Source organism: Myotis brandtii, unplaced genomic scaffold, assembly GCF_000412655.1.
Source record: "Myotis brandtii unplaced genomic scaffold, ASM41265v1 scaffold278, whole genome shotgun sequence".
Lineage (NCBI taxonomy): Eukaryota > Metazoa > Chordata > Mammalia > Chiroptera > Vespertilionidae > Myotis > Myotis brandtii.
Genome location: NW_005360594.1, coordinates 720359 through 727044, shown reverse-complemented (window position 1 = coordinate 727044; position 6686 = coordinate 720359).

Genomic DNA, 6686 nt, shown 5'->3' with positions numbered 1-6686 from the left:
TCTCCATCCTTGGCAGTGTGAGAGTTTCACTGTCAGGCTCCTAGGCTAGTGGTTTCACCGCCAGGATGCATCCAGGATGCCTGGCAGCAAGCAGAGGGGGAGAGATCAGAGCTTGCTCGGCTCACATCTTATTGGCTGGCTCTGGTTCCTGTGGCCACCTCTAGTCGCAAGGAAGGCTGGGAATCAGGCAACCTTAACTGGCATATTGCTGTCCTATCAGAACTGGACATCTCAAGGCAAGGGATGAGGGAGAGTAGATGCTGGGGGGCGGGCACCAGGAGTGCTGGCCGCTTGGTGCTTTTGCCCATCATCAGACAGGCCTGTGCAGGGATTGCAAACTCTTTCCTTCGTTGGCTTAAGAGAAATAGATCAGGAACGATACATTTTCCCTATATTTTCCTGCTGCGTGCCCCTTTCCCTGGCTACATTGAAAGTGATTGTCCTATATTAGGATTCCTTTTGTTGCCAGGTATAGGGTAAAACTGTCTTTTGCTGTGTGCAGTATCATGGTACGGGCAGCCGCCAACGTACAATGGTTCCACTTACAATTTTTTGACTTTATGATGGTGCAAAAGCATTCAGTAGAAACTGTACTTCAAATTTTGAATTTTGATCTTTCCCCAGGCTCGCAGTAGGCTGTACAATACACTCTTTGATGCTGGGAGCTCGTCAGGCACATGATCAAGAGGGGAAATGGCTGATACTCTGCAGTGTGTTCACTGTTAGATGATGTTGCCCAACTGCAGGCTAATGTGAGTGTTCTGAGCACGTTTAAGGTAGGCTAGGCTAAGCTGTGATGTTCGGTAGGTTAGGTGTATTAAAGACATTCTTGACTTACATTTTCAATTTACCGTAGCTTTATTGGGACATGGCCCCATTGTAAGTCAAGGAGCAGCTGTGGATTTGATTCCCCTGCCAGGACTGAAATGCTCTCTTCCCACTTTGGGGCATCACTCTACCTACTAGGCCTCTGAATGTTGCTGCTGAGAGAGAGGCTGCAGAACAGGGCATTTTGCAATTTAGAGAGAAAGGCATGAGCCCCTTTCTACTATCATGTTAAGTGCATGGTGAGATGGTCTATGAGAGAAAGCTGACCCAGATGTCCAGGTTACCTGTGTTTCTGGAATTTTCTACTCGTGGGTAGGTGGCAGTTCTGTGGAAGCTGGGATGTGGCCTCGCAGGCATTGGCTTAAGTGCTGTGTGCTCTGTGCTGTGCGCTCTGTGCTGTCTGTGAGGTGTGTGCTTCCAGGCCTGCCCTCACTTTTACAAACTCTGTGTTCTTTATTGTTTGGTCGAGTACCAAAGGTGTACAAGCCACACAGCAAGAAGTTGACCAGCCATGTTTATTACTGACCCTTCTCAACTGCCTGGGAAAGGCAGAACCTCAGGGCCCGCCTTGTCCACCTCTAGCCCACCTGTCCAAGGTCTGGTAACCCTCCCCCGGGCCCGCTTTCTCTTCTCATCGGAGGTCCCTTTCCTTCTTGCAGAGGCTCCGGCTGCCTGTCATCCATTCCTTGTAGGCTCTTATTTACACTTGGTTGCCGATTTTCTTTTTCAAACCAAATTTTCTTAAGTGTTTGACACTTAGCTGAGTGAGGCTGTCAAAATGTTTTACTTCTGTCATTAGCATAGTCTCTTTTAGCTCCGTCCTGTGTGTGTTTGTGGTGGTTTTTTGTTTAATTTGCTGAGCCACAGATTAACAGCCAGAATCCTCCTCTTCCCCTCACACATCTCCATACAGAACACAGATACAAAAAATTGGTTTCAAAAGGCATCCTCGGTGTTTCACAGCGCTGAGAAGCACAGGCTGCCTGCCTCACAGACTGGAGGTGGTGTGTCTTCTGGCAGAGGGTTTCCATGGCGACGGCGTGAAAGCTAACTAAACCTGGGCAGGGGGGAGGGGGCCTGGCTGTCAGACCCTTGTTCAGTCCCTCAGAAGCGTCTATTTCTTCCTTCGCCCTTGGGATCGGCATTTGACTCTCCAAGAGCACAGTGGAGGTGCCCGAGTGGAGAGATGGCTTTGTTGGCTGTGCCCTTATCGAGGGCATGTGCTCCTGCCCGTCTTTCACATCCCAGTGTCAGGCATTTACCTCTTTCTGCACCTCTTGTCCTCTGAATATTGCTACATTGGAGATGTGGGACTTAATAAAGGAAATTCATACATGAGACATCACTGATTTGAAAATGCTCAAAATGAAAGGAGTATTAGTGGGTTTTTAATTTAAAAATGTTTGGAGGTGGCAGGAAATGAGCTACTACTTTGAAATAGGCTGGTGTGTGGCATAGACATTAGGAATGAAGGTACTTTCCATTTCTCGGGTACCTATTGTGTCCTAGAAACTGTCATGTGTTGTTTCATTTGATAGTAATTCCCAAAGGTGTATAATTATTTCTCTCATTTTATCGGTGAGAAAATTGAGGATCAGGGAGGTTCAGTAACTTGCCTAAGATCACACAGCTACTAAGCAACAGAAGTTAACCCTGGAGTGTCAGTCAAGTACCTTGAAGAGTTCTATAGTATGTATGTAGTACATATGTTGCATGAATGAATTCAGTTGCTACTGACAAAGACCTGTGAACACTGATAGTGATGTCTAATGCAGCATATTCACTAATTAGAAAAGTAGATCATAGGTGTTTAGATGTAGCTGTATTCATTATTTTATATGTCCATCTGGAATGCTCAGTCAACACCAATTAGTTTGTCCATCAAATACTTTCTTCACAAACAGCCTGCATTTACTTTGAGCCAGCCTTTTTCAAATAATAAATTCTAAGTTGGTATTCTTTTGATAAATGAAGCTGTACTCCTGTGTGAAACCCATGCAAATAACTTTACTTCATATACTTATGGAATTTAATTGGTGAACTTGATAGAGTAATGCTCAAGTTTATTTAGAAAAGTAAGTATGCAAAATAACCTAAAATTTGGATAGAGATTGATGAAGAAGGAATGGCATAATCAGAATTACAATGAAGTTTGAAATTGAAGCCATTAAAATAAAACAGAAGACCCGAACAGAAAGACCAAAAACAGTCCCCAACTGTATCTATGAAAACTGGGCATATGATATGGCAGATCTGATAACCTACAAAAGTTGTTATAACATTAATATGTGCTTGTACACCAGAAACACAAGACATATGAAAGTTCAAAGTAAAAGCCATTACCTTTTCTTCCTGTAATCTCATTCCCAAGAAGAAACTATATATATAAAAGCCTAAGTGACCATTACGACTGAATGACCAGTCAACCAGTTGCTATGATGTGCACTGACCACCAGGGGGCAGACACTCAATGCAGAAGCTGCCCCCTGGTGGTCAGTGCGCTCCCACAGCCAACCTCCCATAGCCGGCCAAACTCCCGCAGTCCCCCAGGCCGGCTGGCCAACCTCCCGTGGTTGTTCTCCTGTTCCTCCCCCCTGGCCAGTAGGCCCTGATTGGCCCAGCCCCCATCTGGGCAAGATGGCCCCAATCAGCCCTGATCGCTGGCCAGGCCTAGGGACCCCACCCGTGCACAAATTCATTATTAATAACTAGAGGCACGGGCTTAATTAATATACATGTTTTGAGGAATATTACAAATATGCCTATGGATATGCACATATTTTGGGAGAGTAAGAATGCTGGCTCTGATGTAAGACAGCCTGGTTTCAAATCCTGGATGTGTGACCTCGGTGTTTTACACAACCTTTGTGTGGTTCAGTCACTCTCATCATTACAGTGACAATAATAACAGTAGTTACAGGGTTGTTGTGAAGATCAAATGAGATGATACATGTACAACAGTTAGATAAGGCCTGGCACACATCATGAACATTTAATAAAAGTTAGCTTTTAGAAACGTAAGGTCATACTAATCATGTTTTGCAGTAACTGATCATTTAACAGTATATTGTAGGCACCCACTGTGACCGTATATTCATCCACATATATGTTTCATGACTTTTGATGGCTTTATATTGTTTCATTGTATCAGTTTATCAAAATTCCTAGTGATATTGTATTGGGGGTTCCCCAGGACCATCCTAAGGCTTTATGGTTTGCTAGAAGGATTCACAAGACTCAAAATCTATTATACTTGTAGTTTATTATAGCAAAAGGATTCAAATTAAAATCAGCAAAGAGAAAAGGCACGGGGTTCATGGGGTGAAGGCAGAAGAAACCAGGAAGCTTCCAAATGGCCTCTCATTGGAATAACACAGATGTGCTTAATTCTCCCAGCAATGATGTGTGACAACACATGCGAAGTGTTGTCAAGCAGGAAAGCTCACCAAGCTTTAGTGGACATGCATTTTTAAAAATATATTTTTATTTATTTTTAGAGAGGAAGAGAGAGGGAGAGAGGGATAAACATTGATCACATGCCTCCTACACTCCCCCTCCTGGGGATGGAGCCCACAACTGGGGCATGTGCCATGACCAGAAATCGAACCTGCAACCTTTAGGTACACGGGAAGACACCCAACCAGCTGAGCCACACTGGTCAGGGCTGGTGGCCATGTTTCATTGGGAGTCATTATGTAGGCAATCAATGCCTGTGTGACTGGCCTCAGCTAATTACTAATTACTCTCCAGTCTTTCAGAGCAAAAACAGGTGTTACATGTCGTATTGGTAACATATAGTGTCTGATGAAACCTCTATTGCATGGCTCAAGGCCTCAGGCATCCAGAAATACTGTTATCAGAAAGGATACTCCAAGGGCTCAGAACTCAGTTTTTCTTGGGAGTGTGCAGGGTTTGATCAATCCAGGGCTGCTGAGTTAACCCTATACCACACAGTTAGACATTTAGGAATATTCTAGTATTTGACCAGTATTATGCATAAACATTACTTCAAGAATTAGCTGTATACACATTGTCTTATGAAATTCAGTGAGAGTTTTTATAGTATAAATTCATAAAATTTAAATTGTTGAATGAAAGAGCCTATGGAATTAAACTTTTGACAATTTTTACAATAGTATCCCCAAGAAGGTTGCTCTTATACTCCCATCAAGAAAATAAGTGTTGCCTGGCTATTGTGGCTCAGTGGTTGAGTGTTGACCCATGAAACAGGAGGTCATAGTTTGATTCCCTATCAGGGCACATGCTTGGGTTGCCGGCTCAATCCCCAGTGCGGGGTGTGCAGGAGGCAGCCAATCAGTGATTCTCTCTCATCATTGATGTTTCTCTCCTCCTCTCCCTTCCTCTCTGAAATCAGTAAAATCGTTTAAAAAAAAAAAAAGAAAATCAATGTTGACATTTCCCCACATCCTCTCCAATGTTATATATTATATACCTCTGTAATCTTTTCTAATCTGATAGTGACAGCATATTAATTTCATTTGCAATTCATTGTAATTAGAGAGACAGTACATTTTTATGTATACTGGCCATTTCTATTTCTTTTGTAAGTTGAACAAAGTGGCATTTCAAATATAAAGAATAGTGTTGAGATGGTTAAATTTTTTTTAAAAAATATATATTTTATTCATTTTTTACAGAGAGGAAGGGAGAGGGATAGAGAGTTAGAAACATCGATGAGAGAGAAACATCAATCAGCTGCCTCCTGCACACCCGCTACTGGGGATGTGCCCGCAACCAAGGTACATGCACTTGACTGGAATCGAACCTGAGACCCTTGAGTCCGCAGGCTGATGCTCTATCCACTGAGCCAAACCAGCTAGGGCCAGTTAAATTTTTTTGAAAAACAGTTTTATATTTCCTGCCATATACACTAACATATATTTCAGATGAGTTACTTTTTCTGTAAAGGGCCTGGTAGTACTTTAGGTTTTGTGGGCCAGACTGTCTTTTCAGCATATCCCTCTGTTTTTCTCCCAAACAGCTCATGGGTCATAAAAAATAAGTAGCAAGATATAGTTTGCTAATCCCTTCTTTATTTAAATAATTTAATTAAGAATAAGTCATGTAGTTCTTCTATGGCTTTTATCTGATCTTAGTATGAGAATGTTTTTGTATTAAGTAAAACTCAAATATAGAGTTTTCTACTTGCAGTACAGTGTTCTATTATATTGCAGTTTAGGCTTATAACAAATAAAGGAAGTTAGCATATGGGAAAATATATAATAAAAAGAAAAGCCTGAAAATTAAATTAATTTTTATGAGGAATTAACTATCTATTCCCAAACATTAATAAATGCAATGCAGCCCAGCAGGCGTGGCTAGGTGGTTGAGCATCGACCTATGAACCAGGATGTCATGGTTCAATACCCTGTCAGGGTATTTGCCCGGGTTTCGAGTTCATTCCCAATAGAGAGATTAGGAGGTAGCTGATGGATGATTCTCTCTCATCATTGATGTTTCTATCTCTCCCTCTCTTTTCCTTTCTGAAATCAATACAAATATATAAAGAAACAAACAATAGATAAATAAATACAATGCAAAAAGAAAGTGAAGAACTAGATATTTGTAAAATACATCTCTAAGAAATGAAATAAAAAAGTTGAGCAATCTTAAAGACATACATTTTCAAATGTATAAGAAGAAATGTCCAATTTTATGAGAAAAACAGGCAAAGGACACAACCAGACTGTTTCAATAAAAGAAATATTGTTAGTCGTAAATATAACATATCTATGTCACTGGAAAGAAAAACAATGCATATATAAACATTAAACTATCATTTCTGGCTGAATTGGCAACAATTGAATAGAATGATAGCATTCCATGTTGGCAAGAGT